This window comes from Xenopus laevis, chromosome 1S (genome assembly GCF_017654675.1).
Source record: "Xenopus laevis strain J_2021 chromosome 1S, Xenopus_laevis_v10.1, whole genome shotgun sequence".
Lineage (NCBI taxonomy): Eukaryota > Metazoa > Chordata > Amphibia > Anura > Pipidae > Xenopus > Xenopus laevis.
The window spans coordinates 124,098,742-124,121,515 of NC_054372.1; the positions used below are offsets into that span (position 1 = coordinate 124,098,742).

The following is a 22,774-nucleotide window of genomic DNA, read 5'->3' on the forward strand; positions in this document are numbered from 1 at the left end:
CACAATCTAAATTCGCAAAAAACGGAAAGATGGGTACAGCGGTGCAAAACACATGGCCAATACAACCATTTACAAATAAATATGTATTGAGTGTACTTTATAAATGACTGCCACTGTGTTTTCCATCAGCTAAAATTATATTTTAGGTCACTTGCATAGCCAGGTGTGGGTAGTCACTCACACTATCTGTCTGAATTTAAATGGAATCTGCCCAAAAACTATTTTATCGCTTATATATTTATTTGTAAATGTAGTTGCAGTTGAAATGTTTTTTCCCTTTCAGTACTCTTGTTCTGACTCATAAACTAATGTCTCAGGATTCCATTTTCCTCTAGGTATGTTAATCAATTAATGTTGAGGAATCAGAACCAGTAGACTGCCATATAGTTACTGGTTTTAATAGCATATATATTTGCAAGTAATCTAATTAAAAATCAGTGTTGCACTGAATCCTGGCGGGATTTAGATCTAACAGAGCCTTTATCAACCGGATTAAGATTTGGCCGAATCTGGGAGCCTGGCCAAATCGAATCTGAACCATTAAAAGTGTGGTTCTCCTTCAAGTTATCTTTTAGTATGTTATAGAAAGGCTAATTCAACTTTTCAATTCATTTTCTCTCTCTTTTTTTTTAAGTTTTTGATTTTTTTTCCTCCTTCTTCTGACTTGTTCCAGCTTTCAAATGGGGGTCACTGACCCCATCTAAAAACAAATGCTCTGTACCATATTTATTGTTATTGCTACTTTTTATTTCCTCTTCCACTCCCTAAGTTGATTCTGGTTCTATTTCCGTTAAATCGTTTTTTAGTAGACCTCTTATTTGTAAATCCCAGTCCCCAAACATTCTGCATAACAGGTCCCATACCTATATAATATTGCTGTACTGCAGAGGTTGGTGTACACTTGAAATTAAAATGTAAAAAATATCTATTGTATCCTTGTAAAATTCGCATGACCAAAGTTCAGATGAAAGGTAGAAATCTGTAAAAAAAAAAAAAATCACTGAAAAGGTTTCACAAATGTAGCTTTATGTTTTTCAACTATGGCTTTCGTGTTTGCACATAATATAACTGAGGCAAAGCCTAGATCCCTGAGTTGTATCACATTGTTGTTTTAAACCTTCCATCGTTATTATGCCGCCTACACCGTCGCTTTCACTGCATATTCACATTTTCTTGGAATCAGTAGCCGCATATCAGACAAACCTGAACTATTTGCATAAATACAAAAGGCACATATGGTATTACAAATTATCTGTTAGTGTATAACTCCTTATGAGGTTTCAGATTGAGGCAATAAAGTGTAACATTTTAAGATAATGTTTACTTTTTAAAAGACTATATATATATATATATATATATATATATATATATATATATATATATATATATATATATATATATATATATATATATATATACATATACATATATATATATACATATATACAGATATCAAAAAAAGGTCTGCACACACAGGACTTAGGTGAAAAAGAAGAAATGTCGTTTATTCAACGTTTCGGCCCAGTCAATAAAATGCTGGACATTCAGGAATGTGTGAAAAATTGTAAAGGCAGACAAAACTTTGTTACTGGGAGTAAAATTTGTAAGTCCCCACTCAGTTATCAAAATGGCATCCTTTTACCCCAGGTCGATATTTTATATTATTGGGTTTTAAGGTAAAGATTAAATTTGATATGTAAAATTGCAATATCCTCTTCAATGATGCTGAAATACTTGAGGGCAAAGGTTACCTACATACAGATTGCAAGAATGTCTTGTGGTAAACGGTATGAAGCTCCTCAATTAAAACGCTAAATATTTAAGTAATAATAAATTCCCCATGTCTTCAAATGTGCTACAGGACCCAAGGTGGTTGCAATGAACAATACATTTTAAAATTATATCACAAGTATGGCTTCTATTGTCCAGAAACCTATCAGAATAATCTGAAATATGGCAATATCATGTTCCTTAGGGTCCTATGTTTAAAGAGTTTATTCACCTTAAAACAAACTTTTAGTATGATATAGACATTGATGTTCTGTAACAATTTGCTATTGATTTCACTTTTTTTTTTGTGTTTTTTCTGTTCTTTATCTTTTTGTTCAACATCTCTCCAGTTTGGAATTTCGGATGCTATCTGATTACCTTAGTAACAGGCAGTGGTATAACTGACAGACTGGAATATGAATAGGAGTCTGAACAGAAAGATAAATAAAAAGTCTCCCAGAGCAATTTTATTTGGCTGCTGGGGTCAGTGACCCCCTTTTAAAAGCTGTATAAGAAGAAGACTGCAAAAACTATAACAATTAGTTAGACCAATTGCAAAGTTGCTAGGAGTAGGACATTCTATAACATTGCTGTCCAACTTCTGTGGTACCTAGGGCCGGAAATTTTCCAGTCTAGGTGGTGGAGGGCTGATAATCAAAGCCAGTGTTGACCACTCCCCTTTTAAACCACGCCCCTGTTATCTCAAGAACTTTTAAGACCATGTCCTGACACAATGCTGGTGACCCTCCAGCAGTTTGTCTGATGTATGTACAGGTGAACAATGGGGGCAGTTTCAGTCTGGGTCTGAGGTGTGAACAGTGCAAGTTTTTAGGGCTGTGAACAATGCAGGGGGGATTACGTGTTAAATGATCGTTTTGAGAGTCCATAAATTATAGTTTTACATAGATCTACAGTGGGGAGGGGAAATATCACCAGAATTGTTTTGGTGGTATCACCAACATTTTTGGGGTAAGCTTTTGTTAAATTTGCATTGTCTTTTGAAAAGGTTTATTTTGATAACTTCAAAAATTTCTTTAAATGAAACCCACTATGCAAGGCTATATACCACTGGATATTACTATATCACAGGGCCCTGCTCCACAGCTATGCACCCAAACTTTGTCATCTCTAGTTCTCTGGCAATGATGGCTGACCATGATCATGCACAGCTGAAGATGACCTGGTTCTGACTTCAGATGAACATGCTCCTGGGCAGCTGTTGCTTCTAGGGACAGGAAGTCAAGGTGATAACTAATACTAGTGCAGTTTTCCAACCAGAGTGGAGTTTATATTTGGGTGTGTGGGTGTTGTGGTTTTTGAAAAGGGTCCTCTGCAGGGACCCAATGATATACTGTAGATACATATATATTTATCTCAATTTAATATCCTTTCCTCGTGCTTTAGGACTAGTAGGTTTATCTTGCTTCTTCTTGTGATGTTGGGACCATAGGCATGCAGAATGGTCTGTGTAGGCTGACAGTGCTTACTGCCACATTCACAAGTAGTGTGGTTTATATAAAGAAAAATTGGAAGTGTAGTAGTAGCCACTTTTTTACCTTGACAAAATTGACATACCCGCCTATTTTATTCTTTCAATCTTTTTAGACATGATGGCTACATCCTGTATTGCTAGTCGTGTGGAAACCTGTCTTACATCTACACAGCATTTTAAAGCACCTGATCCATGGTTAGAAGCTTGTATTAATTGGATTCTGGAAGAATACTACAAGCTGAAATGAATAAACACATTTTTGAACAATGGCTTTTTACAAATTTAAGGGATTTAGAGTTTCAAGGTTTTGCCAGCTAACATCTCTGATTCCCTAAAACTTGAATTAAATGGCTTTTATGCAATACAGGTTGATTCCTTAGTAGATATAAGTCTGCCAGCCTATTCTCAGCTTCTGAAATTAAAAGGAAAAGATAGTACAAATGAACAAGTAACATGTACAACACAACAATGCCAAAAGCCATGTTAAGCAAAAGCAACACAGATGCTTATTTTACAACTGACTGATGGAACTCAGCATATTCAGGGTATGGAATACCGACCAATTCAAGCTATGAATGCTAATCTTTCTCCGGGTACCAAATTGGTGTCACAGGGTACCATTGTCTGTCGGCTGGGGGTACTCCTTCCTAAACCCGAAAATGTAAAAGTTCTTGGTGAAGAAGTAGAAGCTCTTGCAAAAGAGTACACACAAAATAACACTTTAGTTCAACATTCAAATGATTAAGAACCGGCTGCAGGTGTAGCTGCTGAGGAATTAGGACAGGCCCTTGGTCCATCAGATGAGGATTTGTTAGCAAGCCTCGAGGAGAATGAAGAGTTCTCAAATAATAATGTTGTACCTTCTGAAAGTGGATATTATAGCAGAAGTGAGAATTCAGGTATATCATCTACCCAACAGCAAATACAGGTTTCCAGAGTTAGACAAGCAAGCTTTCCTATGTCAGATCAAACTGATGTCCATGTAAATGTTGCAAATAATCATACAACTGAAGAGCAGTATGATATAGATTATGATTTGTATTTAGAGGAAGAAATGCAGTGGGAATTGGAAGAAATGTGCATGAGTCCAGCTGATGTTGCACAAGAAAATGCAGGTTTGTCTACCACTTTATTAACAGCATCAAATGCTTCAGCTGCCAGTCGTACCTCAGATCAGAACAATCTTGACATTCCTCCTTTTACATATTTGTCTACCACATTAGCCAGCAAAAGCAGAGCTATAACTTGTGTAAATATAGTCATTTATTGTGACCCTCAATGGAACCTAGTAACATAGTAAGTTAGGTTGAAAAAAGACACAACGTCCATCAAGTTCAATCTTTTGACTTTTTTTTTTAACTTGCCTAACTGCCAGTTGGAAATCTCTTTCACAGCTGTACCTTATGGAATATAAAGGCCAAAATATATGATGGAACAGGTTACCTTAATGTGTAGTTTAGTGATGATGTTCTTACAGAATTAATAGGGTTTACAGTACCTGAAATGAAAAAGTTGAAAAAGAACCCCAGTCAGAAAAGGACACTTATGGAAGGACTACAGAAATGCCAAAGAATGCTGACAGATTTCTGTGGCATTATGACTATATGACTATTTATTAAAATCCTGTTGTTGTACTGTCTTTGCAGGATGTCACTGAGAAATGATGCAGTCTTTACAACGGCTCTTACATTCATAGCAATAGTATGCATTAGTTATATATATATGCATGGCCACCATCCTGGATTCACTGAACCCCCTTGCGTCTCTAAAAGAGCCGAAAGCTGCCACCGAAATCAGACGAAAGGACTCGAAAGCCGGCACTTCCTCTAACAAAATCTGACGAATGGAGCCGAAGAAGAGGAGAATAAAGATGACCAATGGTCTTTTTTTAAAACCCCTTGACCACCAATGTTTTTTATTAAACTTTTATGGGGGACCCTGGCCACCAATGTTTTTTTTTTAAACTTATGGGGGGGGGGGGCTGGCCACCAATATTTATTTTTTACTTTTAGGGGGGGGGGGGCTGGCCACCAATGTTTTTTTTTACCTATAGGGGGGCCCTGGCCACCAATGTCTTTTTATAACTTGTGGGGGGGGGAGGCTGGGCTTATTTTTCTCCCATGGTATCACCCTAAACAATGCCTATTCATAGGAGTGTGGCATCTAATCATGCATGTGAAAAAGGTCTTGTCTTCCCCAGCTGATCACTATACATTTAAGTGCTAAATGTCTGATGACACCACTATTTGATTTAGGAAAAAGAAGAAAAAAATGGATACCTTACTAAAATATATATATATATATATATATATATATATATATATATATATATACACAAAATGTCTCTGTCTTAAATATACGTAAATCCAATCAAGTGGAGCGCTCACCTCCCTAATACACACTTTTGTAGTGCCAGGTGCTGTACTGTGAGACCCACTCCTGTCACTGGGTCAAATCGATATCCAAAAGAAAACCAGTAGCACACTGAGTGTGCTACTGGTTTTCTTTTCTGTCTTAAATATATTGATAATGGGTTGAGTGCAGAGGACTTTTGTATTTGTCTATATGTATTTTGTGGTCGCAGCCTCATTGCACCCCCGCCTAATGGTTTTAAAAAATAGTGGTGAGCACAACTTTCCCTTGTTTGTTATAGTTTATACAGGAGCAGTGACCAGCTCCATGTTGTAGCTCCCACCCTTCGCAGCTATAGTCAGGTGATCCCACTGGTGTCTAATAAAAGGGCAGCCAAGTTTGGGAGTTTTACTTTGAAAGCAGCAAATAAGTTGCAGGTAAAACTTAGTCCCTTTGTAAAATGTATAATGAAGCAATATAATTCTTAATGAATCAGATGAAAATTGAGCATAGGACTGGCCAGATATGGGATGACTTTGACATAGTTGGCCAGCTTAAATATATTGCAATATATGGACAAACAATCCCTATTTTGTTTAAAGGGTAAGGCATTTTTCAGTAGCAGTATGCACAAAATGTCTCTGTCTTAAATATATTGATAATGGGTTGAGTGCAGAGGACTTTTGTATTTGTCTATGTATTTTGTGGTCGCAGCCTCATTGTGGTGAGCACAACTTTCCCTTGTGTGTGTGTGTGTGTCTATATATATATATATATATATATATATATATATATATATATATATATATATATATATATATATATATATATATATAGTCGGTAGGGTGGCACACCGCTTCCTGATTCTCTACCTGGGTGCCCGGTAAGGGATTTTATGTAGACCAAAAAATGACCAGCAACACCAGGATTTCAGTGAAAAGGAAATGTATTCATGTGTGCATATTTAGCCAACGTGACGTTTCGGTCCTCTCAGGGACCTTTCTCAAGGCAACTATGCCTCCCATTACAACAAGTTTATATAGCCAATAGTGAACAAACAATTAAGGAAGTGACATCACCCTATTAAAGTGATCAGTGCAGTTTTAAGAACATTAAAAGCTTATGATCTGATATACATAAATTCCCACATATCATTAATAAGGGTGATTAAGATACAGTTATAATATTATATAAAATGTTAGAATACATAAAAAGCTCTAAATAACAGTTATTTGTTGTGAGTCCTGTGTATATAAAGTGCAGAGTGCAAAGTGCAAAAAGAATTTAAAATATTATAAATATTATAAACATCTGTATCTAGTCTGTCATGGCTCGAGACCCCTCAGTGAATTATGTTCATATTAATTTGATTTAGTTTACTTTACTTTTATATTTTTATATTTTTATATTTCACTATATGTCTCCAATCCAACTGATCCATAATATATGATTATATGAACATGTCCACGGAGTATATAAGCCATACTGATCAATTACTATAGTCTATCTACTTATCCTGTGGCTACAAAACAATTTAACTGCAATGCCGTATTTAGGCCCCTTGGAGCCACGCAGTCCAGTTCATATGTCCAGAATGCCTCCCTCTGGAGCAACATACGGTCTGTGTTCCCTCCTCTTGGGGTATCCTGGATACAGTCGATAGGCATACATTTAAAAGAAGAGGCAGGATGTTTAGCTTGTAGCCAGTGTTGGGCTACTGGTTGTTTAGATATATCCTGTTTGACATTGTACCTGCACATCCCGAAATGTGATTTATATAATTAAATGCCCCTGCGGTCTTATATACTGCGGGAAGACTAATAGACAATTACGTGAAAGGATTAGTATGCATCGTTCAACAATCCGGGCAGCATTGGAACCTAAACCAAAGAAAAATGTATGCATGAATACATTTCCTTTTCACTGAAATCCTGGTGTTGCTGGTCATTTTTTGGTCTATATATATATATATATATATATCCACCCACCATTAAGGTCCGCACTCGTCGTTAAGGACTGAACTCGGGTGCTGTGTGTAGATCGTGAAATCCAAAAGTCCAAAGGTTTACACGCACACCGATGTTGATATAAATGTTACTTTATTAGGAAATCATTAATTTATTGCATCAACGTTTCGGTTCGGAATCTAGAACCTTTCTCAAGATGCTTTTCCCTCTAGAGGGAAAAGCATCTTGAGAAAGGTTCTAGATTCCGAACCGAAACGTTGATGCAATAAATTAATATATTAGTGTGATATGCATGCGCAAGTAAGACTTTTTATGAATGAATGGAAAGTAAAATAAAACATGTTTGATTGTGTTTTATAGGTCTCTGCTGTCCTGATAGGTTTCCTTTTATTTCAGTTTGTAAACTAAAGCCAAAAATTCATTTGGTAATTGACAGTTTGACTTTGCTTTTCTGCATGCACAATTGGGCTGCTTTTACTTGTTAATGAACTTATTAATGAAAGCGGTGGTTACTGCGCTGATCACAGACTTCCAGCTCCCTGTATACAATTGTTTTTTGTCATTGCAAATGAAGACTTTTTTTTTTTTTTAAATACTACAATGGGAGTTTTATATTTAGCATTGTTTTTGCTCAACACTTTTCTGGGTTTTAGAATATTTGCATATTTGCCAATATTCAGAGTTAAAGGGGTTGTACACCTTTAAGTTAACTTTTAATACGATGTAGGGAGTGAGATTCTCAGATAATTTGCAATTTGTTTAATTTTTTTTATTTTTCATGGCTACACAACAGCTAGTTTATATAAACTATAGAAGAGTTTCTGAAACAAAAACATCAGTGCAGTGCAACAGTACATTATAGTTCACTAAAATCCGAAGTTGCTTCCAGGGCGCCGAACGCTGGCGAAGTTGCACTAGCGTTACTGCGCCAAGCTAAGCGAAGTTGCGCTAGCGTTGCCTAATTTGCATACGGTGGGCATATATGTTGCAGCAAATACATTACAGTACACAAGCCCGGGAAACCTTAATAAAATAAAGTAGAGTTGTTATAATACCCTACACATGATCCCAGTGTATAGTGTATGTCCCATATGTTAGGAAATGTAGGGGGGAAGACAGTTACCCCCAAAAAAATTTATGCTCTTTGGCAGCCTATCACCCTGAAAAAAAGGAAAAGACGCTGGCGTTTTTGGGGGCTTAGAAAAATTTTCAACTATTTTTTTAGGAACTCCTATTTACTCTATTGCACTTCGCCAGACGAAGCAAAGTCTAGCGCAAAGGGTAATTTTCAGTAAAATCCACATCTTAGTGAATTTCCGTAGTTACGTCCATTCGCCAAAACGCAAATTCGCCTGGCATTAGGGAGCGAAGTACCGCTAGAGTCTATCTCCTTCGCTAGCGAAGTTACGCCAGCAGCCGTTAGTAAATCGGTGAAGTTCCGAAATTACGTCACGTTAGTCACTTCACCCTTTAGTAATTTGGCCCATAGTTTCCAGCTAACCACTGCATCAATATACTGCCTATTACAGGTAAACATAAATGTTAATGGGGAATCATCTTATTAAAGAGCTCTTAAAGCTTGTTTCTCCTACTTCAAAAAGGAATTTTGTGGGTAATAGAAAGCTGTGAGCTTGGGCGAGACTGACACAGAGTAGCTGTTAATGATCTTCACAACATAATTACTTGCTGGTAGCTGCATGTCATTAAGAGGTTATGTAGTAATCACTCAGCAGGCCCTCTGTTTCTGCTAATGCAGAAGTGACAAAACATAATGTGGCTGAATTATACCTACACAGCTGGAGATAATATTGTGAAAAGGCTGCATCATATAATGCATTGTTTGAATATTAACACAGGCAAACCATTTATTGGCCAATTTCCCCTTTTCCCTGAATGTACAGAGCTCCTTAAAACGGTTGTCTTGCTTGAAAGTCATAATGTTACTTGCAAAACATGCATAAAGAACCTATGGTACAAAACAAGGTTATGCACTAAGCTTCCATAGCAATACAATGAAGACATCTGGAAAATTCACCAACTTATTTGACCCTTCCTACCTGAAAAGTAGCCCATGGTGTATGTACATAGATACAATATGGGATTAAGCATTGTGCAGGCAGGTGCTTTTGGTGTAGCTGAAGTGGAGCAATTTCAATGAAAAAAAAGAATTGCACAAATTCCCACTGCTCCAGCAGCAGAGGCTAGCTACCAATGGCTGATGCTTTGACTAGAATATCATAATAAGAGGGGTAGGCTAAGATACAGATTTGGACATGCTTCTAATAAATATGTTTCTTAATATGTTGTAAGATAGACAGATTTTTGTTTGCAGAAGGATAAACTGAGATGAGCCATGGATGCACAATGTATTTCACTCATAAGAGGCCTTGGCAGTGTCAATTGATGGGACAGCTGTGATTAAATTGACTTTGTTATTTGAAAAATTCTGAAAAACTTCGTAATCTGAATTCAAAAAGACCAACCAAAATTAAATTGAAGGTTTTTTTGGCCGAATAGGTCAGTTTCCGATCAAATTAGAATTGTACAAATCAAATTAATAACGCATTCGATAGAATTCAATTAAAAGTTTTTCCAAAAAAACCCTTTGATTTTTCAAAGTCCACCAATTGGTTCTATGAGGTCCTCCATAGGCTAAAACAGCAATTTGGCAGGTTTTAGATGGCGAATGGTCGAAGAGAAAGTACATGATTTTGAAATTCGAATTTTCAAATTTTTTTCAAATTTGAATCCAATTTGGACTATTCCCTAGTTGAAGTAGACAAAAAGTAGATCGAAATTGGAATTTTCACTTCAACCTTTGAGAAATCTGCCCCTTAATGTGGCAAAGTAAAGTACTTCTTTGATGATGAAGAACTGCTTGTAGTTGCAAGATTTATATGTAGCAAGGAATGGCAACTTACTGGAGCAAGCAACGTGTTATATTTATTGGTGTGTAGAGATAGGAAAGTACAGTATATTTCTCTATTTTAATCTCTTTACAAAGCACAAGTTATACCTCCTCCTGAATATGCAGTGGACTTTTAAACTTCAGTTGTCAAAATTACATATACAGGTATGGGGCCTGTTATGCAGAATGTTTGGGACCTGGGGTTTTCTGGATAATGGATCTTTCTGTACCTTGAATCTTCATACCTTAAATCTAATAGTATATAATTTCAACATTAGGGGCAGATTTATCAAAATGTGAGATTCAAACTCAACACTGAGAAGCTCACTCACTTTCTATTCATTCCAATGGGATTTTTAGAATCCTATTTATCAATATAGTTCACTATTTGATAAATATGCTTTTAAAAATCCCATAGGAACAAATAGAAAGTGAGTACGTTTTTCTGTGGTGAGTTCTAATCTCACACTCTGATAAAGCTGCCCCTAATAAACCCAATAGGACTGTTTTGCTTCCAATAAGTATTAATTATATCTTAGTATGGGTCCAGTACATAGCACTGTTTTATTATTACAGAGAATATGAATTTTCTGGATAACGGATCCCATACCTGTGTGTGTATGTATATATATATATATATATATATATATATATATATATATATATATATATATATATATATATATATATATATATATATATATATAGTATTTAATAAATTATTCTCATGGAAGATTTAGTTTTTTAAAGACATTGAGGTTCATTTACTATTGGCAGAGGCAATAATGCTGAAAAAAATGACAAAGGTCATTGTGCTCCTAACCACAGCATAAAATCATGTAAAAATCACATCTTTACAGGTGCAAGAAAGTACTGTACTGAAACACCTTCTCCCTGGCCAACAACTTTTTCAAATAAGTATAAAAAATGTGGCCAAGGGCAGCTAACCAGTTTCAGATGAGACATGAGGGTTGGCTATACTAGTACAGGTATGGGACCTATTATCCAGAATGCTCAAGACCTGGGGTTTTCCGGATATTGGATCGTTCTGTAATTTGGATCTTCATACCTTAAGTCTACTAGAAAATCATATAAACATTAAATATACCATATAAGCTGGCTTTGCATCTAATAAGGATGTATTATATCTTAGTTTGGATTAAGTACAAGGTACTGTTTTATAACTACAGAGAAAAAGGAAATCGTAAAAAATTGGATTCTTTGATTATAATGGAGTCTATGGGAGACTGCCTTTCCGTAATCCTAAGATTTCTGGATAACTGGTTTCCAGATAACAGATCCCATACCTGTTTTAATTTATACATTGAGTTAATCCACTTAAATAAAATAAAGAAACAGGAAACAAAAAAACTAAGGCATTTTATGGTCAAATTGTACTTTACAAATGTGAGGGTTTTTTTTTTCAAAAACCTCAATAACATAGCTGTGCTTTCTTTTTAAGGGTAAATTTCAGTTCATATCTTATATCAATGGCAAATAGGTTACATTTCTCTTTGGGGACATTGACTAGGCATTCATAATAAAGGAAAAATGCTTTCCCTCTGGTCATATACTCAGATGTAGGTTTATGAGACCTTTTATCAAAGAATTCTGCTTTGCAACGCATTATCAAGAATTAATGGGCTTGGTTATACAGCTAATTATGTTTTTTTAATGTTCTTAGGCAATCTAAGCAATTTTAAAGTGGACCTTTATTAAAGATACAAAATTGCCTAAAAGAGCACTGCCCTCATAATACTAGGGTCACAGGTGGAATGTAGCAGGGCTAATATAAAGAGTAATGGAAAAAATCCACTATTTGCGTTCTCTACTTAAATGTCATGGTCTGGTAAATGGATTTCTCTACTTTCCTAGGAGTGTGCGTCTACATTAGTCTAGCAGCAATTAGTGAGAAGAGGAGGTTGCTCTGCAAATTGGCTCAGTGAACTGTATAGTTCATCTCTTATTTTATAAAACAGAACAAAATTGTCCCTAATCAATCCACTTCAACTTTCAGTCTCAAAAATGATTTACTATCCCTTTCTGTACAGAGCACTTCTAAAATGTTTCTCTTGAGTGAGCCAATGAGAGCTGGGCATTTTTTAACGATGAGAAGATCCTGTGAACAGAAACCTTACAGAGACAGCTGTAATGAGATGGCATTATTATTGAAGGGCTCTTAGCAAATTGATTAATGCTTTTAGAATAATTAGTCCATATTTCATATGCCATGCAACAACCTCACTTTAATCACTCATTACTCCAGATGACTGTAATTCCATGCAATTTGCTCTCACTGAAGGCTAAGAGTTAATTTTGTCAGGCTCTTTTCAGGGTCAAAGACCTTTTAATAACGTAATTAATTGATAGTTGGCAACTTTTAATTGCCACATAAAAGTGAATAGGTGCACTACCTTTATACAAAGGTAGTGCATATTTTGGTTAAAAAGAAATGCGTTAGTTATTTACATATTAATGTACATATATGCATACATAAGTATGCATGCACCAATCACTGTCAAATCAATGGAAACAATGTTTTCCACCTCACCTTTTTAAAACTGGATGAATATATTTTCCACATGTTAAATTGCTAATTAAGATGCATGCTGCAGACTGAATAAAAATGAGTGAGGCCATACAGTATGCATTTTTAAAACGTGATAATTAGCCTTTAAGCAGATGGACAGTATATATGTTTGGCAGTATATATGTCTGGTTTTAACACAAAGATAAGGGTCCTGTGAACGTGCATGTGCATTGAACTAAAAAAATTGTGTCCATATTTTGCAATATATTTAAGCTGCCTCAAAACTTCCAAATGGTTACCCTTTTATTGGCCACCACTGGGATCACCTAACTGTAGCTTGGAGGGGTGAGAGCTATAACATGTAGCTTGCCACTGCTCCTGTACAAACTACAGCAACAAGGGAAAGTTGTGCTCACCACTACATTTTAAACCATTAAGAAGGAATTGTTTGTCTATATATTGCAATATATTCAAGCTGGCCAACTACGTCAAAGTCATCCCTGGTCCTCCAAAATTAATTAGAAGAGGTGAAGTGGAAGCCCTTTAGGAGGAGCAATGAGTCAAAAGTCTGTTTTTCTCTGGGTACTTCATCCTGAGCTTGGAGAATTATGTAAGACCCAGGTACGGTAATCCAGAGCAATCAGCAAGAAGAATTTACTGGTTATCTGTATATAGCAAACATTGGTTACTATGTTTTACTACACTAAGGGGCCAATTCACCAAGCTCGAGTGAAGGATTCGAAGTAAAAAAAACTTCGAATTTCGAGTAGTTTTTTGTGCTCCTCGACTATTGAATTGGCGTAAATTCGCCTGAGTAGAATGATTCGAATAGATCGAGCGCAAAAACGCTGCGACTATTCGCCATTCGATAGTCGAAGTACTGGATCGAGCGCAAAAACGCTGCGACTATTCGCCCATTCGATAGTCGAAGTACTGTCTCTTTTAAAAATACTTCGACTGCCTACTTCGCCACCTAAAACCTACCGAATTGCTTTAAAAGCCTATGGGAAAGTCCCATAGGCTTGTTTTCCAAGTTTTTGATCGAATAAAAAGGCATTCGATCGAATGAAAATCCTTCGAGCGAATATTCGATCGAGCGCCTATTCACCTGGCGAATATTGGCCAATTCGACTATTCGCCAGCGCGTAAATTCGCCTGAATTGCCTATTTGATTCTATTCGATTATATTCCCCAGTCGAATTTCGAGGGATTTAACCCCTCGAAATTCGACCCTTGATGAATTTGCCCCCTAAGACACATTAAAGGAGAACTAAAGTTTTAAGCAATACTGTCATTGGAAATGTGTTTTTTTTTTTCAAAATGCATAACTTAATAGTGCTGCTGCAGCAGAATTCTGCATTGAAATCCGTTTCTCAAAAGAGCAAACAGATTTTTTGATATTTAATTTTGAAATCTGACATGGGGCTAAACATAATGTCAGTTTTCCAGCTGCCCCAGTCATGTGACTTGTGCTCTTATAAACTTCAGTTGTACTGCTAGTTGAAGAGATATCACCCCCTCCCTCCCCCCCCCCAGCAGCCCAACAACAGAACAATGGGAAGGTAACCCGATAACTCCCTAACACAAGATAACAGCTCCCTGATAAAAAATATACACTTGCTGGTTCTGGAATGAAATTTTATATTGTAGTAGAGTGAATTATTTGCAGTGTAAACAGTGTAATTTAGAAATAAAAACTACACCATAAAAATTGTGACAGAATCCCTTTAAATAAAGAAGTCACTTCTGAATGTTGCTCACGGGTTCAAAAGGTTGGGGATCCCTGTTGTAGAGTGAATTATTTGCAGTGTAAACAGTGTAATTTAGAAATAAAAACTACTCCATAAAAATTGTGACAGAATCCCTTTAAATAAAGAAGTAGCTGGAAATGTTGTACATTATGTTTTGGGCTTCTGTACCTGCCCAAGGCAACCACAACCCTTTTTGTGGTGTTACTAAAAACAGGAGTCAGAGGTACATAAACTGAGGAGTCGAAGGATTAATGTACCGACTCCTCAGCCCTGTCTTTACCCATATTCATTTTTAGTTCTCCTTACATGGTAACAGCAAAATACGGCATGTAGGTAACATAGACTTTGCCTACATACAGTATAATGCTCGCCTATACAAAAGTAACTATTGATTAGACCAGAAGAATAACCCAACACTTTGCCATGCAATAACACTGTAAAAAATCCACATCTGATTATTTTATGTTGCGGCCTTTATAACAGCCCTGTTGTTCCAACTCACTGGTTCTTTGCCCCTCCAGATCTTGCTTTTTCCAGGCTTAGCTTTGTTCTGGGACTTTGCTGATTGAAATTGGCCTGTTTTCTTAACATACTGCTGTACCTGCATTGCCCTTGACTTATGTTACAACTTTTTTCTTTCACTGCCTGCTTTTGAAACTGTTTCCAGCTCATTCTCTGCCTGTGGTTCAAACCTCTGCCATTAGGGTTTTCCGTACACTGATAGGGATGCTTTCTGCTAACTGCACTTGGTGAATGGGATTGCAGAGATGGATACCAGTATGTACCGGTCAAGTAAATGTTACCCCAGACACTATCAATTGGCCCAAACAAAAGCAGCCAATAATTAGTCTCCAATATTTTTTATTTTTTTTTTAGCTAAGATAAACATTCTACTGTGCTGATGAATAGAAAGCTTTTAAAAATCAACCTTTGTGTTCACAAAGCATCATTTTTAGTTTTTAATTAGATTGCTGAATGCAGTTTGGTGCAAATTTTTTGGAGAAAGAATGTAAAATTAGATTTTAATGGATACACTACTATGCAAAACAAATGAAATGTTCACAATGACAATAAAGTATTTACTTCCAAGAGGCTGCAGCATATAATCAAAATAAGATGTACTTCTCAACAATTTACCTGGTACTTGAAAAGAGCATGTTCCTATGGTAACAAAGTAACGAATGAAAATGAATAGCATTTGAATGAATCATTGCCTCAATGCAAAAGATTAAAATGGAGCTCCCTATGTTGTTTTTACAGTCACAGAAAACATTTTAATTACAGCATTTTTTTTATATTATTATAAAAAATCAAAGCAGGAGGGTATTTCCTGTAGCTCGTGCGCCTGCAATGTTTTTTTTTTTAGTTCTTGGAAAACCTATATGGTTAAAAAGAAATAAGGAAGATTTTTAATCTTAAAGAAACACTATAATTCAAAAGTGATTGTAATTTACGTTGGAAAGTAAAACGTAATTTTCACTTCAGATTACTAGTGTTGTTATTTTTAAAGAAATTGATCATATGTCCTAAATCAATAATTATTATTTTAAACCTGGCAAAATTAGGTAGGTTAATTGGCCCTTGTACACATAATAGAGGCGATAGAAGTGTAGATCAATTTATAATGGAGAACTGAAAAAATTAAGGAAGAGGAGACCTTCATGTTTTGAAGAGAAATGAATTGGAAAACTGCAAGGTTGAAGACAGACAGAAGAAAGAAGAGAGTGGTGGCATTAGAAATTTTGCAATGTCATAATTTGAAATTATTTACCTGTCATACACTATTTAGCTATTCTGTCTGTATTGTCTGTCAATCAGATTTATGCATTGGTGTAAGCCTGAATATAAACATAATTAATGCAAAATCATAAAAATAACCTTTAAAATATATCTACTTAAAACACTTCTGCAATGAAATTCCCCTTGAACAATATGAGGTCATAAATCAAATGATGGTAATAAAATAATTTTTCTTAATATTCTATCTAGGTGAATTTTGTCTGTTCTCCTGTACCATTGCTAACAGTCCATGTTAACACACATAAACGGAAGCAGCCTTCTCCGTTTCACTGCACCAGGTGTTCAATAATTCTAAAACTGAATAATTTACTAAAAAGCATCCAATTTATTTCTTTTAGTCCATCTCATATCAAGTTACAATGCAAAAAAGGGACATATGATATGATGTTTAGGTTTAACAGATCTTTCTATTTATTAAAATGACTGAGTCATCTCACAACCTCCAGCAGAAAAGGACTCTGACCTAGTAACAATACTTTAGAGCACAATATTTGGAACTGCAATTAAGTTAGGACATAAGTGTATCTGAAATAACCACTGTCTCCAGAATAGTGGAACAGGCTTGTTCAACATTAAGCCGTATCTTTAATAAGTATACTTCAGTTTACAGATACATAGATATAAAACCTGGGGATAAAAGTTAATTGCAAACTTATAGGTTATAGAAAGAATGTGTCGGGAACTGTGGACAATAATCTAACTATTCCGTTAATAACCTTTAAAAGTTACAAATATATTAGATACCAGCACTATACAAAGCAGAATTACATGTTTAACAAACAATTATCATGCATGTTTTAAATACAGGCTGTAAGATGCCTAAACACTGTTACTGCAGCACCTACCATTACTATTGTTGTAAGCACACCCCCAGCCAATTGTGATTTAGGCACAAGCCAATAACACATTAAGTTGCCATAGAACCTGTACATTGCACATGCCCTTGACCGAAGTTCTGCTTGTGAAACTGTGTGCAATTGAAAGGCACGTAAGTGATGCAAGAAGCAGCTTTCATGCCTTTTATAAATGGATGCAAATATTGGGTTAATTTTTCCCAGTGGCTTATGGCAGGTGTAGAGTGTCACAGTACAGACAGGAATGGTCAAATGCAGCAACATGGACACTATTAAGCTGCAAAGTAGCTTTTTTAAAAATATGTGAAAAAGGCAAAATGTGCTTGATAATGACAAAAAAAAGAAGGAGGCCGAAACGTTACACTCTTGCAATACATTTTTCATAACTTACTTAAGTCCTGTGAGTGCGGATCTTACTTACTTTTTTTTTTTTTTCCTTTTTTAGCAAATAAGTACTTTTGTTACTGTGTAAAACATTGGAGAAAAACATCACTGATGTGATGTTGGCCATAGCAACCAATCAGATCTTTGTTTTGTTTTCTAATCTAATTGCTCTGGTGATGTTTTTCTCCAATGTTTTACACAGTATGATAAATCCACCCCCTAATGCTTTGCACTGAACAATGTTTTGTTAATGGCTACAATTAAAAATATCATATGGATTTTTATCAACACTGGGGGGCACATTTACTAAGAGTGAAGGATTCGAAGTAAAAAAAACTTAGAATTTCGAAGGTTTTTTTTGGGTACTTCGATGGTACTTCGACCATCGAATAGGCTACTTCGAATCGAACAATTCTAATTAAAAATCATTCGACTATTCGACCATTCGATAGTCAAAGTACTGTCTCTTTAAAAAAAACTTTGACTACCTACTTCGGCACTTTAAACCTACCGAGCATCAATGTTAGCCTATGGGGACCTTCCCCATAAGCTTTCTATGCTTTTTTTGATCGAAGGAAAATTGTTTGATCGATGGATTTTTCCTTCAATCGTTCGATCAAACTATTTGCGGTAAATCCTTCGACTTCAATATTCGAAGTCAAAGGATTTTACTTCGATGATCGAATATCGAGGGTTAATTAACCCTCGATATTCGGCCCTAAGTAAATGTGCCCTTGGGTCTATTTTTGGATTTTAGCGTTATAGTTTACTCAAATAGACTACATGGTAGGAGACAGAACCTGGGTGATTTATCCTGTCTGGTGGTAAATTAGCAATTCTCTCTAAACCCATTTCCATCATTTCACCTACCTCTTACCTCTAACCATAACGTCTAGGGCAGGGGTACCCAACCTTTTTTTACCTGTGAGCCACACTCAAATGTAAAAAAGAGTTGGAAAGGAACTCGGGCATGAAAACATTTCTGGACTTCGGGACACAGCCAAATAAGGGTTGTGATTGGCTATTTGGTAGCCCCTATGAGGACTGGCAGCCCACAGCATGCTCTGTTTGGCAGTACATCTATTGTTTTTTTTTTTTTGCAGCCAAAACTTGTTTCTAAGTCAGGAATTCGAAAATAAGCAGCTAAGCCACATCCATGGGGTTGGAAAGCAATATGTTGTTTGTGAGCAACTGGTTGCAGCGACAGCTGCTCTAGAGCATATACAATGTTTTAAAAATTATGCTGTGCAGGCTGGTAAATTACATTTTTGTTATCCACACATGCTTTCAATTCATATGAATGGTAAACACAGATAATGGCACTATGGGGGGAGGGTTTATGAAAGCCAAAGTTAGGGTTCCTGAGTAGTTCTCTGGTTCTGCAAGATATGGAAACAATTTCAGGAAGATGGTTACTTGCACCCTCTATAGGTATATAGAAAACAAAGTTTCTGTGTTACTGGGAAAAAAAGAACATTGCCATGCATTTACATTCTTCCTGCTTAAAGTGGACCTGTCACCCAGACACAAAAATCTGTATAATAAAAGTCCTTTTCAAATTAAACATGAATCCAATTTCTATTTTTTATTAAAGCATTCATAACTGTTGTAAACTCTTTTAAAAATCTCAGCTGTCAATCAAACATTACCTGCCCTGCCTCTATGCCTGTGGCATAGAGGCGGGGCCGACAATTATTTTCACTTTCTATTCAGCACTTCCTACATGTCAATGCTCTCCCCACATTCCCCCAGTTCTCTTTACCATTGAATTGTGTGGTCAGGACATGGGGATGGACATCAGGTCCCCCATTCTGGTGCACAAACAAGATTCTGAGCTGATACAAGACTTGTCTTAATAACAGTGTCCACAAAATGGCTCCTGCCTGCTTGTTATAATTTTGAATTCCCACATTGAAGGAAACAAGATTCAAATCATTTATATAGTGTAATTAAAGTTCATTTTGCTTGACTGATATGATAAAATAGGATTTTGAATATTTTTTTTGAGTGATGGGTCCCCTTTAATTAAACATACAAGTGATGGAAAAGTATTTCAATCTTCAAGGCCAGCAATAAACCCTATCACATTATTATGAATAACTTGGATGAGCAAAAGAAACATAGTGGGAGCACAAGGGTCAGAGAAAGAAGTACGAAGGTAGATGAAAAGTGACAAGATTATTATGATATTATTACTGTGGCAGGCTTCCAGCTTTTGGCTGACACAGAGCGCTGCTGTCTTAACTGGAAGTTGTAGAGAATAATAACACAGTGATTATCCTCTAAATCAACGTAGTATAAAACAAATCTTTCCATCGCAAACCTGAAAATGGAAACAATTTCTCTTTATTCCGCTATCATTTGATGAAGTAATTGCACACATCTTTGCAGATGATTTACAAAGAATAACAAGCTATTTGCTTAATTTCATTAGTTCAATTACAGCCCAAATTCTTTTCCATGTCCTTCTAGGCAAATTATACAGCACTTGATAATCTTTTTCACACTGTCTGATTTTCGGATCAATAAAGTTTATGGTTTTCAACTGGAGTGGTTTTGATTTAATGCTATAATCAAGGAATCACAATGAAAAAAAAGTTGTAATATAGATAAAAAGTCATAGTAGCAGAGTTTCTGAGTAGAAATTGACATTCTTTCAAAGTGCTGTTCTTGAACAGTTCTCAGACATAAGTAAAAGCCATCTAGTGTACATCTGTGCAGTAATTGCAGTAAATAAAGGTACATTTTCCAAATAGATGCCCATATTCTTTTTCTCTGATGAACAATCAGTGTTTTTTTCCAGGTCGCAAAGTCTCTGATATTCTGCCAAGGCAGTTGTTGATATGGGTCACATGTATTTTCATGATTTTCCAGCTAAAGGTAAAATATAACATTAAAAACAAGCAAGCGATATCCTTAAATAATTACTAAAGTACTCTCAGCTTGATCAATGCTGTAAAAACGAATGGTCACTATTGAAAAAAACAATGTAAAACAGATCAAATTAACAATAACACAAAAATTGTCCACTGCAAAAAGCCTATATTTATATATTAGAAAATAGTGAATATTTCTGTCTTTCAAATGAAAACAAAAGGCCAATGGAAAAGTTGCTTATAATTAGCCATTCTGTAACATACTTAGGGGGAAATGTAATCAAACTTGCAAAGAGAACAAATTTGCCACTAAAAATGTGCATGTTGCAATGTAATATTCTTCATTAGGCTTTTATTGCATTGCGGATCTTAATTGGCCATTGCTAACCTTTTACACCTGCTTGAAGGTGACATAAACTTTTGGAGCAAACATAACTTTTCCATTAAGATGTTTTATTACACGCACTGCACACTATCACAAGCTATAAAATTCACAATCACAAACCTACTGTCATGTGAGGGGCAAAGTATTTGCAAAGGCAACATTTTTCACTTTTTAAACATTTATTCATTACATAAAATTTCCCAATAAAAGTTAACAAATATGAGCCTCCCCATTAAACAGCATCAACTACACCCTGTTTGGACCCTTCTAGTCAAAAATAAGTTATACTAACATCTCACTCTGGGACGTAAGTACCAATTGTCCAATACACAGGGGCACATTTACTAAGGGTCGAATATCGAGGGTTAATTAACCCTTCGAATTCGACCCTCGAGGTAAAATCCTTCGGCTTTCGAATATCAAAGTCGAAGGCTTTACCACAAATCCTACGATCGAACGATCGAAGGAAAAATCGAACGATTCGAAGACTTTTAATCCATTGATCAAAGGATTTTCCTTCGATCAAAAAAACCTTAGCAAAGTAATGGGGAAAGTCCCCATAGGCTCACATTGTACCTCGGTAGGTTTAAACTACAGAAGTAGGTAGTCAAAGTTTTTTTTAAAGAGATAGTACTTCGACTATCGAATAGTCGAATGATTTTTAGTTTGAATCGTTCGAGTCGAAGGTCGTAGTAGCCTATTCGATGGTCAAAGTACATACCTCCCAACATTTTGGAAGTAAAAAGAGGGACAAAAAATTTTTTTCCGCACGTAGCGCAGCAATTTTTTGACCACACCCCTTTCTGTGGCCACACCCCCTAATTACCATGTTTGTTTTACAAAATTTGACAGGTTATGAAAGTTTGAAAATATTTCTCCTTATCTAAACTGTGTTTTTGTGTCTCAAAATTGTTACAAAGTATCTTATTTGCACCTGTTAGCTGTTCTGGGCTCTCTGCTAAAAGCCAATTAAGTGAGAAACTTTGTTTCTTTTTCTGGCTGTTCAGTGCAGAGAAAAGAGGGGCTTTCCAGTACAAATGAGGGACTGCGGGTTGAGCTGTCAAAAAGGGACTGTCCCTCCGAAAAAGGGACAGTTGGGAGGTATGAAAGTACCCAAAAAAAAACTTTGAAATTCGAAGGTTTTTTACTTCGAATCCTTCACTCGAGCTTAGTAAATGTGCCCCTTACTGTTTTCCAGTGCTCATTTGCAACTCACCACACTATGCTCTGCACCTTGCACCACATGCAAGGTGCACAAAATACAAAGGTGCAATTGTGCAGGGTGCACAGCACTGTTTTACTTCATTATGGGGGTATGCATGTATATACCTGTAGCAGGCTTATTGGAGAAATGTTGCATATGGTATTAGTAAATGAACCCTTTGATGTCTAAAATCCAGTGAATCATTTAAGTTTTATGTTATGCTAGTGTTTAATGTGTTTATAAACAGGACTACGTTTTGGAGATGTATTTTAAAGGCATTAAATTAACTTGGTTTCTGTTGAACAACATTCATTTCTCCTCTGTTCCTAAGAGGTAACATTATTGCTGTTTTCCAAGAAATAGTTCTTAATTGAATACCATTTAGCTTACAGCTGAGCCTTCCTAGAACTGTTATTATGGTGCTGTTAGAAGACTCCAAATTGAACTTCACATATGGATGCTCTTACATGGCAGCAAATGAAATCAAGGCACAATGGAGCT

General features: G+C 36.0%; 1 pseudogene; it reads left to right on the forward strand.

Annotated features, from left to right (window-relative positions):
* The first annotated feature begins 1,524 nt into the window (after positions 1-1,524).
* Positions 1,525-5,156, forward strand: LOC108706985 (annotated as a pseudogene).
* Positions 5,157-22,774: the final 17,618 nt, after the last annotated feature.